Source organism: Bombus huntii, unplaced genomic scaffold (assembly GCF_024542735.1).
Source record: "Bombus huntii isolate Logan2020A unplaced genomic scaffold, iyBomHunt1.1 ctg00000087.1, whole genome shotgun sequence".
NCBI classification, from domain to species: domain Eukaryota; kingdom Metazoa; phylum Arthropoda; class Insecta; order Hymenoptera; family Apidae; genus Bombus; species Bombus huntii.
The window spans coordinates 26791-46243 of NW_026099342.1; the positions used below are offsets into that span (position 1 = coordinate 26791).

At 37.5% G+C, this 19453-nt stretch overlaps 1 long non-coding RNA gene across 1 annotated transcript; it reads left to right on the plus strand.

The window, feature by feature from the left end:
- Positions 1 to 6776: 6776 nt before the first annotated feature.
- On the plus strand, positions 6777 to 10898 carry LOC126876633 (uncharacterized). Its single transcript, XR_007694392.1, has 4 exons — positions 6777 to 8139; positions 8213 to 8615; positions 10229 to 10569; positions 10822 to 10898. It is a non-coding gene; the product is annotated as an uncharacterized LOC126876633 (long non-coding RNA).
- Positions 10899 to 19453: the final 8555 nt, after the last annotated feature.

Below are 19453 nucleotides of genomic sequence, written 5' to 3' on the forward strand. Positions count from 1 at the left end.
CACTCGTTGAACTCCATTTCACAGTGCTAATGCAATGCACAGAGTTTAAGCGTCGAAACTATCAAAATATCTCGCAAATCGCGAATATTTCAAAAATTTTGAGGAAAAACAACCGTCATATCCTTCCCGTTGGAGATATTTCGACGTTTATGCACTCGTTGAACTCCATTTCACAGTGCTAATGCAATGCACAGCGTTTAAGCGTCGAAACAATCAAAATATCTCGCAAATCGCGAAGATTTCGAAAATTTTGAGGAAAAACAACCGTCATATCCTTCCCGTTGGAGATATTTCGACGTTTAAGCACTCGTTGAACTCCATTTCACAGTGCTAATGCAATGCACAACGTTTAAGCGTCGAAACAATCAAAATATCTCGCAAATCGCGAAGATTTCGAAAATTTTGATGAAAAATAGCCGTCATTTCCTTCCCGTTGGAGATATTTCGACGTTTAAGCACTCGTTGAACTCCATTTCACAGTGCTAATGCAATGCACAACCATTTAAGCGTCGAAACAATCAAAATATCTCGCAAATCGCGAAGATTTCGAAAATTTTAGCGAAAAATAGCCGTCATTTCCTTCCCGTTGGAGATATTTCGACGTTTAAGCACTCGTTGAACTCCATTTCACAGTGCTAATGCAATGCACAACCATTTAAGCGTCGAAACAATCAAAATATCTCGCAAATCGCGAAGATTTCGAAAATTTTAGCGAAAAATAGCCGTCATTTCCTTCCCGTTGGAGATATTTCGACGTTTAAGCACTCGTTGAACTCCATTTCACAGTGCTAATGCAATGCACAGCGTTTAAGCGTCGAAACTAGCAAAATATCTCGCAAATCGCGAATATTTCGAAAATTTTGACGGAAAATAGCCGTCATTTCCTTCCCATTGGAGATATTTCGACGTTTAAAGCACTCGTTGAACTCCATTTCACAGTGCTAATGCAATGCACAAACAATTAAGCGTCGAAACAATCAAAATATCTCGCAAATCGCGAAGATTTCGAAAATATTAGCGAAAAATAGCCGTCATTTCCTTCCCGTTGGAGATATTTCGACGTTTAAGCACTCGTTGAACTCCATTTCACAGTGCTAATGCAATGCACAGCGTTTAAGCGTCGAAACTATCAAAATATCTCGCAAATCGCGAAGTTTTCGAAAATTTTGAGGAAAAACAACCGTCATATCCTTCCCGTTGGAGATATTTCGACGTTTAAGCACTCGTTGAACTCCATTTCACAGTGCTAATGCAATGCACAGCGTTTAAGCGTCGAAACAATCAAAATATCTCGCAAATCGCGAAGATTTCGAAAATTTTGAGGAAAAACAACCGTCATATCCTTCCCGTTGGAGATATTTCGACGTTTAAGCACTCGTTGAACTCCATTTCACAGTGCTAATCCAATGCACAACAATTTAGGCGTCGAAAGAATCAAAATATCTCGCAAATCGCGAAGATTTCGAAAATTTTAGCGAAAAATAGCCGTCATTTCCTTCCCGTTGGAGATATTTCGACGTTTAAGCACTCGTTGAACTCCATTTCACAGTGCTAATGCAATGCACAACCATTTAAGCGTCGAAACAATCAAAATATCTCGCAAATCGCTAAGATTTCGAAAATTTTGACGAAAAATAGCCGTCATTTCCTGCCCGTTGGAGATATTTCGACGTTTAAGCACTCGTTGAACTCCATTTCACAGTGCTAATGCAATGCACAACCATTTAAGCGTCGAAACAATCAAAATATCTCGCAAATCGCGAAGATTTCGAAAATTTTAGCGAAAAATAGCCGTCATTTCCTTCCCGTTGGAGATATTTCGACGTTTAAGCACTCGTTGAACTCCATTTCACAGTGCTAATGCAATGCACAGCGTTTAAGCGTCGAAACTATCAAAATATCTCGCAAATCGCGAAGATTTCGAAAATTTTGAGGAAAAACAACCGTCATATCCTTCCCGTTGGAGATATTTCGACGTTTAAGCACTCGTTGAACTCCATTTCACAGTGCTAATCCAATGCACAACAATTTAGGCGTCGAAAGAATCAAAATATCTCGCAAATCGCGAAGATTTCGAAAATTTTAGCGAAAAATAGCCGTCATTTCCATCCTGTTGGAGATATTTCGACGTTTAAGCACTCGTTGAACTCCATTTCACAGTGCTAATGCAATGCACAACCATTTAAGCGTCGAAACAATCAAACTATCTCGCAAATCGCGAAGATTTCGAAAATTTTAGCGAAAAATAGCCGTCATTTCCTTCCCGTTGGAGATATTTCGACGTTTAAGCACTCGTTGAACTCCATTTCACAGTGCTAATGCAATGCACAGCGTTTAAGCGTCGAAACTAGCAAAATATCTCGCAAATCGCGAATATTTCGAAAATTTTGACGGAAAATAGCCGTCATTTCCTTCCCATTGGAGATATTTCGACGTTTAAGCACTCGTTGAACTCCATTTCACAGTGCTAATGCAATGCACAAACAATTAAGCTTCGAAACAATCAAAATATCTCGCAAATCGCGAAGATTTCGAAAATTTTAGCGAAAAATAGCCGTCATTTCCTTCCCGTTGGAGATATTTCGACGTTTAAGCACTCGTTGAACTCCATTTCACAGTGCTAATGCAATGCACAGCGTTTAAGCGTCGAAACTATCAAAATATCTCGCAAATCGCGAAGATTTCGAAAATTTTGAGGAAAAACAACCGTCATATCCTTCCCGTTGGAGATATTTCGACGTTTAAGCACTCGTTGAACTCCATTTCACAGTGCTAATCCAATGCACAACAATTTAGGCGTCGAAAGAATCAAAATATCTCGCAAATCGCGAAGATTTCGAAAATTTTAGCGAAAAATAGCCGTCATTTCCATCCTGTTGGAGATATTTCGACGTTTAAGCACTCGTTGAACTCCATTTCACAGTGCTAATGCAATGCACAACCATTTAAGCGTCGAAACAATCAAAATATCTCGCAAATCGCTAAGATTTCGAAAATTTTGACGAGAAATAGCCGTCATTTCCTGCCCGTTGGAGATATTTCGACGTTTAAGCACTCGTTGAACTCCATTTCACAGTGCTAATGCAATGCACAGCGTTTAAGCGTCGAAACAATCAAAATATCTCGCAAATCGCGAAGATTTCGAAAATTTTGAGGAAAAACAACCGTCATATCCATCCTGTTGGAGATATTTCGACGTTTAAGCACTCGTTGAACTCCATTTCACAGTGCTAATGCAATGCACAACCATTTAAGCGTCGAAACAATCAAAATATCTCGCAAATCGCGAAGATTTCGAAAATTTTAGCGAAAAATAGCCGTCATTTCCTTCCCGTTGGAGATATTTCGACGTTTAAGCACTCGTTGAACTCCATTTCACAGTGCTAATGCAATCCTCAACCATTTAAGCGTCGAAACAATCAAAATATCTCGCAAATCGCGAAGATTTCGAAAATTTTGATGAAAAATAGCCGTCATTTCCTTCCCGTTGGAGATATTTCGACGTTTAAGCACTCGTTGAACTCCATTTCACAGTGCTAATGCAATGCACAGCGTTTAAGCGTCGAAACAATCAAAATATCTCGCAAATCGCGAATATTTCGAAAATTTTGACGAAAAATAGCCGAAATTTCCTTCCCATTGGAGATATTTCGACGTTTAAGCACTCGTTGAACTCCATTTCACAGTGCTAATGCAATGCACAAACAATTAAGCGTCGAAACAATCAAAATATCTCGCAAATCGCGAAGATTTCGAAAATTTTAGCGAAAAATAGCCGTCATTTCCATCCTGTTGGAGATATTTCGACGTTTAAGCACTCGTTGAACTCCATTTCACAGTGCTAATGCAATGCACAACCATTTAAGCGTCGAAACAATCAAAATATCTCGCAAATCGCGAAGATTTCGAAAATTTTAGCGAAAAATAGCCGTCATTTCCTTCCCGTTGGAGATATTTCGACGTTTAAGCACTCGTTGAACTCCATTTCACAGTGCTAATGCAATCCTCAACCATTTAAGCGTCGAAACAATCAAAATATCTCGCAAATCGCGAAGATTTCGAAAATTTTGATGAAAAATAGCCGTCATTTCCTTCCCGTTGGAGATATTTCGACGCTTAAGCACTCGTTGAACTCCATTTCACAGTGCTAATGCAATGCACAGCGTTTAAGCGTCGAAACAATCAAAATATCTCGCAAATCGCGAATATTTCGAAAATTTTGACGAAAAATAGCCGTCATTTCCTTCCCATTGGAGATATTTCGACGTTTAAGCACTCGTTGAACTCCATTTCACAGTGCTAATGCAATGCACAAACAATTAAGCGTCGAAACAATCAAAATATCTCGCAAATCGCGAAGATTTCGAAAATTTTAGCGAAAAATAGCCGTCATTTCCTTCCCGTTGGAGATATTTCGACGTTTAAGCACTCGTTGAACTCCATTTCACAGTGCTAATGCAATGCACAGCGTTTAAGCGTCGAAACTATCAAAATATCTCGCAAATCGCGAAGATTTCGAAAATTTTGAGGAAAAACAACCGTCATATCCTTCCCGTTGGAGATATTTCGACGTTTAAGCACTCGTTGAACTCCATTTCACAGTGCTAATGCAATGCACAGCGTTTAAGCGTCGAAACAATCAAAATATCTCGCAAATCGCGAAGATTTCGAAAATTTTGACGAAAAATAGCCGTCATTTCCTTCCCGTTGGAGATATTTCGACGTTTAAGCACTCGTTGAACTCCATTTCACAGTGCTAATGCAATGCACAACCATTTAAGCGTCGAAACAATCAAAATATCTCGCAAATCGCGAAGATTTCGAAAATTTTAGCGAAAAATAGCCGTCATTTCCTTCCCGTTGGAGATATTTCGACGTTTAAGCACTCGTTGAACTCCATTTCACAGTGCTAATGCAATCCTCAACCATTTAAGCGTCGAAACAATCAAAATATCTCGCAAATCGCGAAGATTTCGAAAATTTTGATGAAAAATAGCCGTCATTTCCTTCCCGTTGGAGATATTTCGACGTTTAAGCACTCGTTGAACTCCATTTCACAGTGCTAATGCAATGCACAGCGTTTAAGCGTCGAAACAATCAAAATATCTCGCAAATCGCGAATATTTCGAAAATTTTGACGAAAAATAGCCGAAATTTCCTTCCCATTGGAGATATTTCGACGTTTAAGCACTCGTTGAACTCCATTTCACAGTGCTAATGCAATGCACAAACAATTAAGCGTCGAAACAATCAAAATATCTCGCAAATCGCGAAGATTTCGAAAATTTTAGCGAAAAATAGCCGTCATTTCCATCCTGTTGGAGATATTTCGACGTTTAAGCACTCGTTGAACTCCATTTCACAGTGCTAATGCAATGCACAACCATTTAAGCGTCGAAACAATCAAAATATCTCGCAAATCGCGAAGATTTCGAAAATTTTAGCGAAAAATAGCCGTCATTTCCTTCCCGTTGGAGATATTTCGACGTTTAAGCACTCGTTGAACTCCATTTCACAGTGCTAATGCAATCCTCAACCATTTAAGCGTCGAAACAATCAAAATATCTCGCAAATCGCGAAGATTTCGAAAATTTTGATGAAAAATAGCCGTCATTTCCTTCCCGTTGGAGATATTTCGACGCTTAAGCACTCGTTGAACTCCATTTCACAGTGCTAATGCAATGCACAGCGTTTAAGCGTCGAAACAATCAAAATATCTCGCAAATCGCGAATATTTCGAAAATTTTGACGAAAAATAGCCGTCATTTCCTTCCCATTGGAGATATTTCGACGTTTAAGCACTCGTTGAACTCCATTTCACAGTGCTAATGCAATGCACAAACAATTAAGCGTCGAAACAATCAAAATATCTCGCAAATCGCGAAGATTTCGAAAATTTTAGCGAAAAATAGCCGTCATTTCCTTCCCGTTGGAGATATTTCGACGTTTAAGCACTCGTTGAACTCCATTTCACAGTGCTAATGCAATGCACAGCGTTTAAGCGTCGAAACTATCAAAATATCTCGCAAATCGCGAAGATTTCGAAAATTTTGAGGAAAAACAACCGTCATATCCTTCCCGTTGGAGATATTTCGACGTTTAAGCACTCGTTGAACTCCATTTCACAGTGCTAATGCAATGCACAGCGTTTAAGCGTCGAAACAATCAAAATATCTCGCAAATCGCGAAGATTTCGAAAATTTTGACGAAAAATAGCCGTCATTTCCTTCCCGTTGGAGATATTTCGACGTTTAAGCACTCGTTGAACTCCATTTCACAGTGCTAATGCAATGCACAACCATTTAAGCGTCGAAACAAACAAAATATCTCGCAAATCGCGAAGATTTCGTAAATTTTGACGAAAAATAGCCGTCATTTCCTTCCCGTTGGAGATATTTCGACGTTTAAGCACTCGTTGAACTCCATTTCACAGTGCTAATGCAATGCACAACCATTTAAGCGTCGAAACAATCAAAATATCTCGCAAATCGCGAAGATTTCGAAAATTTTAGCGAAAAATAGCCGTCATTTCCTTCCCGTTGGAGATATTTCGACGTTTAAGCACTCGTTGAACTCCATTTCACAGTGCTAATGCAATGCGCAACCGTTTAAGCGTCGAAACAAGCAAAATATCTCGCAAGTCGCGAAGATTTCGTCGATTTTGACGAAAAATAGCCGTCATTTCCTTCCCGTTGGAGATATTTCGACGTTTAAGCACTCGTTGAACTCCATTTCACAGTGCTAATGCAATGCACTACCGTTTAGGCGTCGAAACAAGCAAATATTACGTATTAATTTGTTTGTTTAAATCGATCAAATATAAAGTTAAATTTTACTGAAAAAAATTTTTTTTTATAGTTTGAGTTTTGAATTTAATCGGAAGGGAAATAAATTGAAATGATATTATTGTGTATTTAATACTGATTTAGATTTCTAATTAATACGGTAGTTGCTGCCACCAGATGTAGTCTAAGGACTATTTCAAAATATTTTATTTTTATTATTTTCTTTTACGTTTAATGGGTAGCGTTAACTGACGCCTAATGCAACTGGTAAACGAATTCCATTTTTCGGCTAACCTGCTATGCGCAGGGATGCTAGCACGGGAGAGGATTAAAGCTGGGTACAATAAATATTTTTCCTCGTTGAACAGATTTTCTATTTGAATGTAAAATTGCTTAGGTTATTATATATATATATTTTATTAGCTGGATATATATATTTTAGTGTTGCTGGATTAGATAGGGATGTGAGATTTTTGTTGTTTTATATAAATTTATCTTTACGTTTGTTTAAAGTTAAACAATGATTCTATTCTCAAAACCCTTCACGGAAATAAGACGAGATTGATGATAGGAAGTTCTGGTTTGATTCTCGAAATTATCAGAGAAGACGAAATTTTAAAAAATTTATTTTCTTACCTTGAGGAGAAGGTGCTGTCGGGTGCCATTACTCCAGCTGCTCAGGTGATCGTCGAAGTTTGTTGGGTTTATTATTTAATCTCGAATATAGTTTTCTATCAACCTTTACTTTATTTAGCTATTTCGATACAGATTGAATAACTCGCTAACTGAATTAATACAGCAATGGGGACTTAAAATTCTTCTTTTATTTAATCGCGACTCTCTTGTCTTTACCGAAAAAACTAAAAGACCCCGAAACGCAAAATACTTATACAAATCTTTGAATGCAATAATGAGCGAACGGCAATAACAATGATCACTATAATGATGAACCAAGATTAAAGCCCACGCTCTATGTTGCTACGCTTATTTATAATGCCATCCCCACGGGATGGTGGTCCACTGGGGGTATGCTTCCGTGGGAATCAGGATGTTGCAGTTTGAATTTCTTGAAATCGTACGTGAGAGAATGCGGGTTCCATGCGTCGACTTAGTTCCTATCAGTCCTGTGCTTCTGCTGAGCTAGCATCTAGGAGGCTCGAAGCATTCCATGCTGATCTAGTCCTTCCCGCGAGAATCTTCCACGTGCTGTACCGTGGGAATTATCTGTGTTTCTTCGGTGCGTGCAAGGGTTGGCGGCCGCAGCATCATTATCACTTCGATGCTCGCTCGGGCAACACGCGCGACATCCGCTGCTCTCCCGCTACAAGGACCTCCTTCTTTGAGTTATTTTTGCGTAAGTTTGGATATTCGCATATTATGGTTGTTTTTGAGATTTTAATGTTTTTCCCCTTTTGTTGTTCCTCTAGGCTTTGGTGATCGACGTTCGGACAATGTTTGCGGAGGCATTTCCATCAGAGGTTTCTTATTATATTATTTTTAGATGTATTTTGTTTTTATGTACGAAATATATATATATATATATATATTTCTATGTATCTATTATACGTTTGTTAAATATATTTAATTTTATATTTCCCCCTTTTTAATTAATTATATATATTTTTACATTTGCATTTGACAGTGTAGTCGCTCATAGAGTCTATTAAAGAAAATTGTTAACAATATGCTTTCATGATTTGTTTCTCGCGCCTGTTTTCCATTAATCCCTAATATTCCTGTCGCCATGATGCGTGTAAATCCAACATGGCTGCTCATAAATGTCATCAGTAAAGTTTTAGTAACGGGTCTTTAGTTTTGTTTGATATCGAAGTAATTTTTCGTCTGTCGCTCGTTTTTCCTTATTCTACCGCAATTAGATCATTTATTTATTAATATTGTTTTAAAGTGACAATAGTATAGCTCGTGTGAATATACGTATATACATATATGTTTATGTTGTGTGTTACTTCAATATGGTTAATGTTTTGTAATTCTTCGATTGCGCTATTTATTGTTTTGAGTAGTTTATTTTATAGAGTATTCGATAATATAAAACATATGTACTCACACATACATACATATATATATATATATACGTATTTATATGTATATTTCTCTCGCCCGTGTAGTGTGCATACGAAATGAAATGTTAATTATTTATTTTATATTAATTTCTTTTAATAAGATAGAACACGCACACGCACACATATATATGTATATATTTCTGGCAAGGTGATTTTCATTTAGATTCTTTAGTGATATAGTGTTGTGTACTTGAGGTTATGTGTCAATCATTTGATTTCATATATATATATATATATCTTGTATTGTGACAACATAGTATTGAAGGTTTTGTTTCTAGATTATTGTGCGTTTAATGTGTGTTTACATATTTGTGTTTGATGGTAGAATTTCTGTACCCAATTCCTCAAGTCGTTGCGCTGTTAATTGTTTTGAGCGTTTGGGCTATCGACAGGTTGTCGCTTAGTCCCAAGTGTTGCGTTGTATGTTCTATAGTAGTTTTAGTTTAGAAAATAGATTATTTATATGTTTATGTAGAGACATGCATGTTTCGTAATGTAGTTCTTATTTTATAATTCTTTACCGGAATGCAGGCTAGTTTTAAGTATGTATCTTAGATTATCGATTTGAATCAATAATGTAGAAAGAGCATACATTAATAGTAGTTTAGTTTAGAATATAATTTATATATTTATATATAGACATGCATGCTTCGTAATGTAGTTCTTATTTTATAATTCTTTACCGGAATGTAGACTAGTTTTAAGTATGTATCTGTTTGATAGAATGAGCACACATATATATATGTTTAATACAATATTGTATGTTTTATGTATTCGTTAGACTATTAGTTTTTGACTTCGTATATACTTATATTTCATAAATTATTAATATAGTATTGGAAGCACTGTCTCTAATATTTACTAGTTTATTACATGTCTAGCATATATGTTTATACTTATATGTAACTCTCCAAGTTGATTGATTAAAATATATTTATATATACATGTATTTCTGGCGTTTCAATTATTTCCCCTTTTGTAGTTATTCTTATTTCCCGGTTTATTTGTTTGGTTCGTAACTCGTTCAATCCATTAGCTGGTTTTATCTATTTTATTTTATACTGGTTGGATTTATTAGTCGCCCTCGTTTTGTTAATCCTTCCTTTAGTTTCGTAGCGCCGTGTGTTCGTTCGTGCATTCAAATCCTTATTCGCGCGTTTTGTATAGAATAGTTTACTTGTTCATGTTACGGCGCGTGCGGAGCACGGGACGTGACACCCCCACCCTTGGAGTTCAAATTTACAAAGGAAATTTGACTGATGGCGTCACTGAGTTCGCTCAAGGCGGATGTAGATGTCGTTGGTTGATGAGTGACTACCGGTGTTATGGTCCATCATCCCAGGATGTTTACTGTTCCAGGGACGATTGTTTTTCCTGTCGCTCCTCTGGCCAATGTGTTTAAGACTGCAATATTTCTGCCGGGAACATGACGTGGTCCCGTAGTGCGTCCAGGTCCTCTTGGGTATATATTCCGCTCATGGTCACCGACGATGGTGCTGAATATCGCCACGTTTGGCGCACGTCCGGGCGGAATTTGTGTGGTGCGATTCCCTTGCCAAACGGATAGCTCCGAGTAGCATTTTGTTGTATGTCGTACTTTTACTTGTACCGGAATGTATTTGACTATATGGACCGCTTCTCCTGCGATCAAATCCATGTGTCCTGGGTTTTGGTTATGGTGTATGCAAATTCGTCGGGCGGTAAGTTTGCCAAGCTTAAAGCGTTCTCTATTAGTTTCTTCTGTGTGGTGTATCTTTGTGTCAGTGTATCATGGTATAATGTTTTCGTTTCTCGAGTTTATCAGAAATAGGAATAACCTTTTATAGAAAAAGAAAATTTTATATTTATATATATTATATTTTTTTTCTTTCCTTTTTTTTTCTTCTTTTTTTTTCTTCTTCCCCCTTTTTTTGTTTTTTTTTTTTATTGTTAAAACCTTTGTTTTATTTTAGGTTTTACGTACTTGTTATCAGTGAAAATAAATATTATGAATACTACTTGGATTGTAACTATATACATATATGCGTACAAAATCCACTTCTACATGTTAGATATAATAATATAACAATACTACGTAGATTAATACACAATAAAATATCCTTTTACTCCGGTTATATTTATTACTAACTCTCAATTAATCTATCTTAATTATTTTCTAACCACTTTCTATATTTATCAGCTATTTTATTTCTTTTTGTTAATCTGCGAAATCCATGCATGTACACTTCCTTGTATGGTGATTGATTGTTCACGAGGTAAGTTGCACTTTCACTGTTTTCGTTATTCGTTGAACTAACACGTTTTACATTCAAACAGTAATTGGAACACTCGTAATAAACTTCTTTTCTTTTTCCAAGTTTCCGCTATCTGTGTCATTCGACGAACACTGCCACGCCTCCACAGCACCGTTATAACATTTAGCGATGCTGCTCTTTGCATTGAGGCAATTGAAGTTAATTCGTTCGTTTATTTTCAGCTGGTACATGGTGTCCCGCAAGCAGGGAGCCATATCATATTTTGCATGTAGACCTTCTTGTTTGATGATTACTTGTTTACAAGGTAACTTTCACTTCCCCTCTTTTAATTATTTATTGAATCGACACGTTGTATATTCAAACAATAATTGGAGTACACATAATAATTTTCCCTTTTTCTTTTTAGGTTTTCGCTATCTGTATTATTCGACGGACAGTGTTACACCTCCTTTTGATTTATCCATAATATAGTTATAACATTTAGTAACCTTGTATTTTGCACTGAGACAATTGAAACTAATTTATTCACTTATTTTAGGTAGCTGTCATACATTGTGTTCCACGAACAACGATCCATAACCTATACTTGCACGTACACTTTCTTGTATGTTGATCACTTGTTCACAAGGTAACTTTCACTTTCACTAGTTAATTGTTCATTAAGTTAACACGTTTTATATTTAAGCAATAATTGAAACACGTATAATAATTTTCCTTTTTCCTTTTAGGTGTTCGATATCTGTATTATTCGACGAACAGCACTATAACATATACTACCGCACTACGTTGCCCACTGAAATCGCTTTATTCATTGCTTATTTCGATTATGCGCTAGTTTTAACTTGTTTAAATGCACCGTTCGCGGAATCCCTTTTACTTCGATCTTGACGTTTTGGTTCTGCAAGATTTCTAGCACTTTGTATGGTCCAGTATATTGATCGGAGAATTTTCCTTTACTGGGTTCTTTTAGTAAATATATCGAATCTCCTATTTTAAAATCTTGGGGGTTGATTCGTCGGTCGTAATATTCTTTTGATCTTAGTTTGGATTTTATCAAATTTTCTCTCGCCATTCGTTGTACGGTGTTAATTTTATCGAACAGATCTTCGAGATATTCTGCGTAAGTTGGTTCCATGTTCTCTTCGATTATTACTTCACCAGTAGGTTCTCTGGCTAGATGTCCAAAAACTAATTCGTGCGGGGAGAATTTCGTTCCTTCGTGTACAGAGGTATTATAGGAAAACATAGCTAATTCTACCCATTCGTCCCAATTTTTGGAATTTTCAATGTATAATTTGAGATATTCTATCAGCACGTGGTGAGATCTTTCGATTGAACCGTTACTTTGTGGATAATATGCCGTCGTGGTATATTGTTTGATGCGGAATCTCTTTGCTACTTTCTTCATTAGTGAGGATGTAAAGTTCGTTCCTTGATCAGTGAGAATAGCTCTCGGTGACCCGAAACGACAAATAAATCGCTTTACAAAAACGTCCGCTAAGATAGGCCGAGAGGCTGAAGAGATTCCTCCTAGTGGAATCCCAATTGAGTATTTTGTTAATAAGTCTTGGATAGTTAATATATATTCGTTTCCCTTTTGGGTTTTTGGTAATGGACCTATAATATCCATACTAACCTTATCGAACGCTTTACCTGGTGTGTCTGTAAGTACCATTGGTTGCTTTGCTTTTATTCTTGTGAGTTTCTTCAATTGACATTCCTTACATGTTCTTACGTAATCTTGAATTTCCTTTTTCATATTTTCCCAATAGTAATGTTGTCGTATTCTTTGATAAGTTTTTGTTATTCCTTTGTGTCCTGCTACGCTTGATTCATGTTTTTCTCGTATTATGTTGTTCCGCGCTTCCACAGATGGGGTAATTACTTCCCCAGTGCAAATGGTGATGGTTAAGGTTTTTTCCATAAATATTTCCTTTAATTTTCTGATTGTATATCGCCAGGGTATTGTTTCTCATTTACTGCGTCTAATAGAGATCTTAGCGAGTTTAATAAATTTTCTGGTGTTATTGGAATATTTCTATTTTCCTTTATCGGTAGGAATACAATGTATTTTCCAGAATCGTAATTCAATCTTGCTTTTTCTAACATTAAATCTTCATAACGAGGTAACTTTCCCGTTTCCTTCATTTCTAAGGCTCCTTTATCTATCGGATTGCCATGTATATCTATAAATACTACTTTATGGTCATTTACTCTCGCAATTGAGTCTCGGGTTTCTGAAATTCTTAGTTCCGCAATTATCGTAGGTCTCGTGTCCTTTTCTCGTTGTTGAATTAATTCTGGAATTACAGTGGAGGTCTCTTTTTCGCTTGTTGTATCCGTGCCTTCTTTTTCTCGATTGGTTATTTCTCTATCTGTACTTACATCGATTTCTGCTAATGCTTGGTCTAAATATTTTATGGGGGTTTCTTCTATTGTAAAATGTTTTCGGGTAAAACCCTTTCCTTGATTTTTAGAATCACTGGATTGAGGCAAGACGTGTGGTTTAGCTTCGAATATGGGAGAGTCTTCGGTTGACGTATCTATTTCGAATCTTTTTGAGACAGGATAGCGAATCGGTGAGACTTCCTCTCTCTTTCTGATTGGTAAACAAACTTCCGGAGGTTTCCTAGATAATGCGTCTGCGTTTCCGTTCGCCCTGCCTTCTTTGTATACAATATCAAATTCGAAGTCCGATAACTTTAATTTCCATTTCCAAATTCTTGAAGTAGGATCTTTGATAGAATGCATCCACGCTAAAGGTTTATGATCGGTTACGATGGTAAACTTTCTTCCGTAAAGATACGGTCGGAAGTGCATTGCGCTGTAAACAATTGCCAGACACTCCTTTTCTATGGTAGAGTAGTTTCGTTCGGCGGGATTTAATAGCCTTGAGGCATACGCAATCGGCAAATCCTTTCCGATTGGCCCTTGACTCAGTACACCGCTTATTGCATATCCTGATGCGTCTGTAGTAAGGTTAAAGGGTTTAGAAAAGTCTGGATATTGCAGGATGGGTTTCGTCACTAACGCTGTCTTTAAATTATTGAATGCGTTTTCTTGATTTTCTGTCCATTTAAAGGGAGTATCTTTCTTTAATAGTTGTGTCAATGGTTTCGCGACCTTGGGGAAATCGGGTATAAATCTTCTGTAATATCCTGCTAGTCACAGAAATCGTTTGATATTTTTCGCCCTCTTTGGTCGTGGAAATTTTGATACGGCTTCGACTTTCTTTGGGTCGGGTTTCACGCCATCCTCACTAATTATATGTCCTAAATAATTCACCTCGTGTCGTAAAAATTCGCACTTATCAGGTTGTAATCGTAATTTAGCTTTCCTCAGTCTTTCCATTAATTTATTAAATTTAATTTCGCGTTCTTGGAGAGACGTGGAATAAATCACTATGTCATCCAGATAGACGAATAGTTCTATTCCTTGCAGACCAGATAATATTGAATTCATCAAACGTTGAAATGTTGCTGGGGCATCTTTTAATCCAAAGGGCATTCTTTTGAATTGAAAATGCCCGTATGGTGTCGAAAATGCAGTTTTGTGGGCATCTTCCTGTGACATACGGATCTGGTGAAAGCCCGATGCCAAGTCAAACGTGGAAAAATATTTTGCACTTCCTAATTGATCCAATATTTCTGTAATGTTGGGTAGTGGGAAGGCATCGCCAATCGTTTTATCGTTCAATTTTCTATAATCGATGACTAATCTCCAGCGCTTATTTCCTTGCGAATCGGGTTTTTGAGCACAATCCATAACGGGGAGTTATATGGAGATATTGATGGTTCCACTACGTCCGTATCTAGTAGTTCTTGGACCTGTCGATTTATTTCTTCTCGATGTATTGGTGGATATCGATACTGTTTAGTATTGATGGGTATATTATCCGTTGTAATTATCCTATGTTCCAGAACTTCGGTTGCTTCCAATGTATCTCCTGGAATATGAAACCTATCTTGATTATTACGAATCAATTTTTTAGCATTTTCCTTTTCTTCTTCGTTCAAATGTTCGAGTCGTAGTAACTCATTTATTTTATCGTATCTACTTTCCTCCGATCTTAGAACTGTATTGCACGCTGTCCTAGGAAGCGGGGTGGGGGGCGGGGGGGATTTTCAAATTCTTTAATTACCATCGTTGGTGTTGTAAATACGTAATCTCTCGAAGTAGTATTTATTACTCTTATGTAACCTTTTCCTTTATGATTCCTCACAACTGCATTACCAAAATAGATTCCCTTGTTCGGCTCGATTCTTGGAATAAATCCCTCTTTTATCTCTGGATTAGCGATATTAACTGAACACGTTATTGAACTTCGCTTCGGTATAATTATTTTTTCTTTACTATCGAAGGGAATATAAATATTTCCCCATCTGATATGTTTTCCCTCGTAATCTAAACGAGCCTTACAACCTGCAAAAAATTCGGATCCTAGGATTCCGTCTTGATCGATTAGCAATGAATCATCGACTATGATGAAAACCAACCGGATGGCCCGCAACCTGTATTACCGTCTGCCCTAGGGAGACCAGGCTCGTTGCCGTAATTCCTCGCACTTCGATTGATTCCTTTTCGTCGATGATGGCTGAATCGAGTAAAGCAGGTTTCTTGATAATGTTGATTTCCGATCCAGAGTCTAATAATAAACTCGTCTTAGTCTTTAGATCTGGGGAAACTATTCGTGCAGTTGGGTTCGTTGGGGAATCGTTAAATTTTATTGAAATAATTCGGAGAGGTCGCCTTCCGAATCTGAATTCAACTCCTGATGATTTTCCTTCGCCGGTTGCTTGTGCTTCACTCTTTTCCTTTTGCCTTGAGATTCTGGATTCTCTGTCTGTGACCTCGTTTGGTTGTGGGATGACTCCCCCACAATATTTAGTGGTTGTTCGTTCGATCTTATGGTCGGCATTGCGTTCGCTCTGTCTCTCGTTATGGGTGGTGGAGTCGATCTCGCGGGGGTGGCTGTCCTCGTTCTGTTTGTTGCCGTCGGCGCCGGTCGCCTGGTTGCCGCCTGTACTCTTGGGCGATTCGGCGTATCGTTCCTTCGTGGCTCGCCCCATTCTCCCGAAGGACGTGTTTGGTTTCCCGATGGTCTCGAAGCATAGGGTACGATTAATCCGGCATCTACTCGGGCTTTAAATTTGTAACAGTCTTTCACTAGATGCCCGGGTTTTTTGCAATAGTTACACGTGATATTTTGTCTTGTAGAATTCAAAAAATTCTGCGATGGAGGTAGCGATCTTCGATCTTGGCGGTTGTTCCTGATATTGTTGTTAGTGTTCGAAGGATGTGCGTTGTCGCGTCTATAATAGTTCGAGGGTGTCGGTCGTTGGGGTCGCGTTCTATCGGTTATTTGTTTCAATTCGTGTGTTGCTTTGTCGGCTTGACGATACGCATCTTCTAAAGTATGGTACCCTGCTATTTTTACTCGCACATATACCTCGTTCGGAAGTCCTTTAACGAAAGCTTCTTTCGTTTCCCAATCTATAGTATCTTGGATATCGGGGGATATGATGCCGTAGTCGCCTCTTTCTCCGTCCATTATTGCCAATCTAAGATTTCTAACGCGATCCATATAATCTAATATGTCTTCCCCGGGTCGTTGAAATATCGTTCCTAATTCCCCTTTATATTCGTTAAGAGATTTCTTTGGGCCGAATAGATCCTTCAATTTGTTTCCGAAATCGTTTAGACTCGTTAATTCTGTGTCTTCGATGGCGAGGAGCGCGTGTCCACGGAGCTTATTTACTAACAATTTTACCAATTGAGGTTCTTGATATCTGGAAATCATATTTCGCGCGCGCTCACAAGCTCTTAAAAAGTGGAATACCGATGGTCGATATCCGTCAAACACTGGCACCGATTCGATCGCATCTTTTAGCTTAATTGGCTGGGTATGTCCACTCGGCTGGACCGTCTCTTGTTGCGTTGTCGGCGGCGATACGGGTGTTTTAGGTTCTTGTTTTGTTTTAAGTTCGAATAAGCCGCTTTGTAATTCGGCGAGTTTTGCACTCATATCGCGAAAGTTCGCATCCCATGCTTTAAGCTTTTCCGACAATGTCAAAACCATTTCTTCGTCCAACGATTCCACTACACTCGCCATTGTTTCTTAAATATTTGTTAAATATATATATTAATCAAGATAGACTAACTAAATATTAACGACAAGACATAACTGACCTCGGTGCGAAGGAATAAAGTTATGCTACACGAAATAACTGGTAACACAATACACAAAACATTAACTAAATTAAACGAGACTTACATAAATGCAAGTCACGTATAATCAAAACAATGACTATTGAAATTCGGTAACAATACAATCCATGCTATCACATTAAAGTAGCACACGGTATTGACACACAAAATATCATGAAACACAAAACAATATTACAAAACACTACTGAATAAAATTATAGTGATTAACAATTAATTAGTTATTTCAACAACACGTTACTGTTGACATTAAACCAACGCCATACCAAAGAGACACGCGAGCGACCATGTTGAAAAATTTGTCGCGCGCACATACAAATAACAGCCAATGCAATACAATACAGCATCATAATAGGAATGTTAGGTACTAATAAAAAAAAAAAAAAAAAAAAACAAGGAAAAGGGGGAGAGAGTTAAGGAAAATATATATAATAAATAACAACTAACATAATTATAACATATTATATATATTATATTATATACAGGGATACAGTATTCGTACAAAGGAACAGATCCAAACGAAAATTATATATATAAAAAAAAATAAATAATATATATATGTAATATCGTGATATAATATATTTACAAGGAATGGATGATACAGATGTTAATCGGACAGAAAAAGACGATTGTTGTTCAACCTGAACTATTCACACCAAACGTACAGAAAACAGCACAACTAAATAATTAGATAACGACTCGACTTTCACAAAATGCAATCAACACTCTCTCGGCAACGCCACTCGCAAACTCTGTTTGTTGATTCCTTTTCTCCCGTCCCTTGGCAACCGCTCGTGGCCAAGATCACGTAGGTCTCCTCTTTCCAAAACTACGCGATCAAAAACAAACGCCTCGGCTCTCGCGACATTCCACGCGGATCACCCGCCAACTCCCAGGCCTCTCACTCACGATACTACATATATACATTAACTATTTTTATATGTGTGTACAGAACTGATGGCGAACTCATCAACCATTTTCTGAACGACGGATGGAACAACATGAATAGCAATTCACACAGTGGAACTGTAAAGTATTTGTACGAAACCAAATACTGATGCTATCCACCTGTAAACAAACAATATTTATAACTATGCATATAATTTTCACTTATGTTCACCACTATATATATATATATATATATATATATATATATATATATATATATATATATATATATATATATATATATATATATATATATATATATATATATACTCGAAGACAAGGTACATTTGTGATATTTATTCCTATTGATGATATATACTTATATATTTATAACAATAAAACAAATCTCATTTATACTACTTACCAATACGTACGCATATATGTATGTCGGATCACGATTCGAATTTTGGGCGCGCGACGACTCTTCGTGTGGACTAGCCATCGTTTCACAAAGCCGAGATTTTATTTACACGTATATACAGGTCTATCACTAAGCTTAACAAATAATAAGTACAACTAATAATCAGTCTAACAAACACTAAGCCTAATGAATAATACGATCTACGAATAATTAAATTAAATAATACTATTAGCAATGTTTGAGTTCAAACGAATCCACGGTCACCGGGATAACTCCTTACTAAGCGAAACTAACTTAGACGCAAATGCGATCGTCGAAAATGCTCGATGTATCACTCTCCAAGGCAATCGCAAGAATGCCAGCCTCGTGGTGATTTTTCTCCCTGTACGATTGCATTTTGTTTTCTATACCCGTTTGGAAGCATCGAGAAGGTTCCAAACGCCGTTGCTAGGCACACTCGTTGGAAGCATCGAGAAAGTTCCAAACGCCGTTGCTAGGCAGTTTCTGCCTGGAGTTTTGATTACTAATACAATGTATGTCCCATTGCATCGGCACCTCCGAGGCAACATCACACGTGGCTAGGCCCGCTCTCGAGGCCGCATGCCGCCACAACCACATTTCTCGGAAAACACATACAACCACTCCAGACCTCCGTTAGATAAAACATCCATCCCGTGACCGTGGCTACGTTCAGCGACCGATTGTCACCTCGAACCCAATCTCGCTTATTACAAATCTTAAGCAATTACAACTATAATAAAATCTAGGCTAAGGTACTAGAGGATGTTCCCAAAA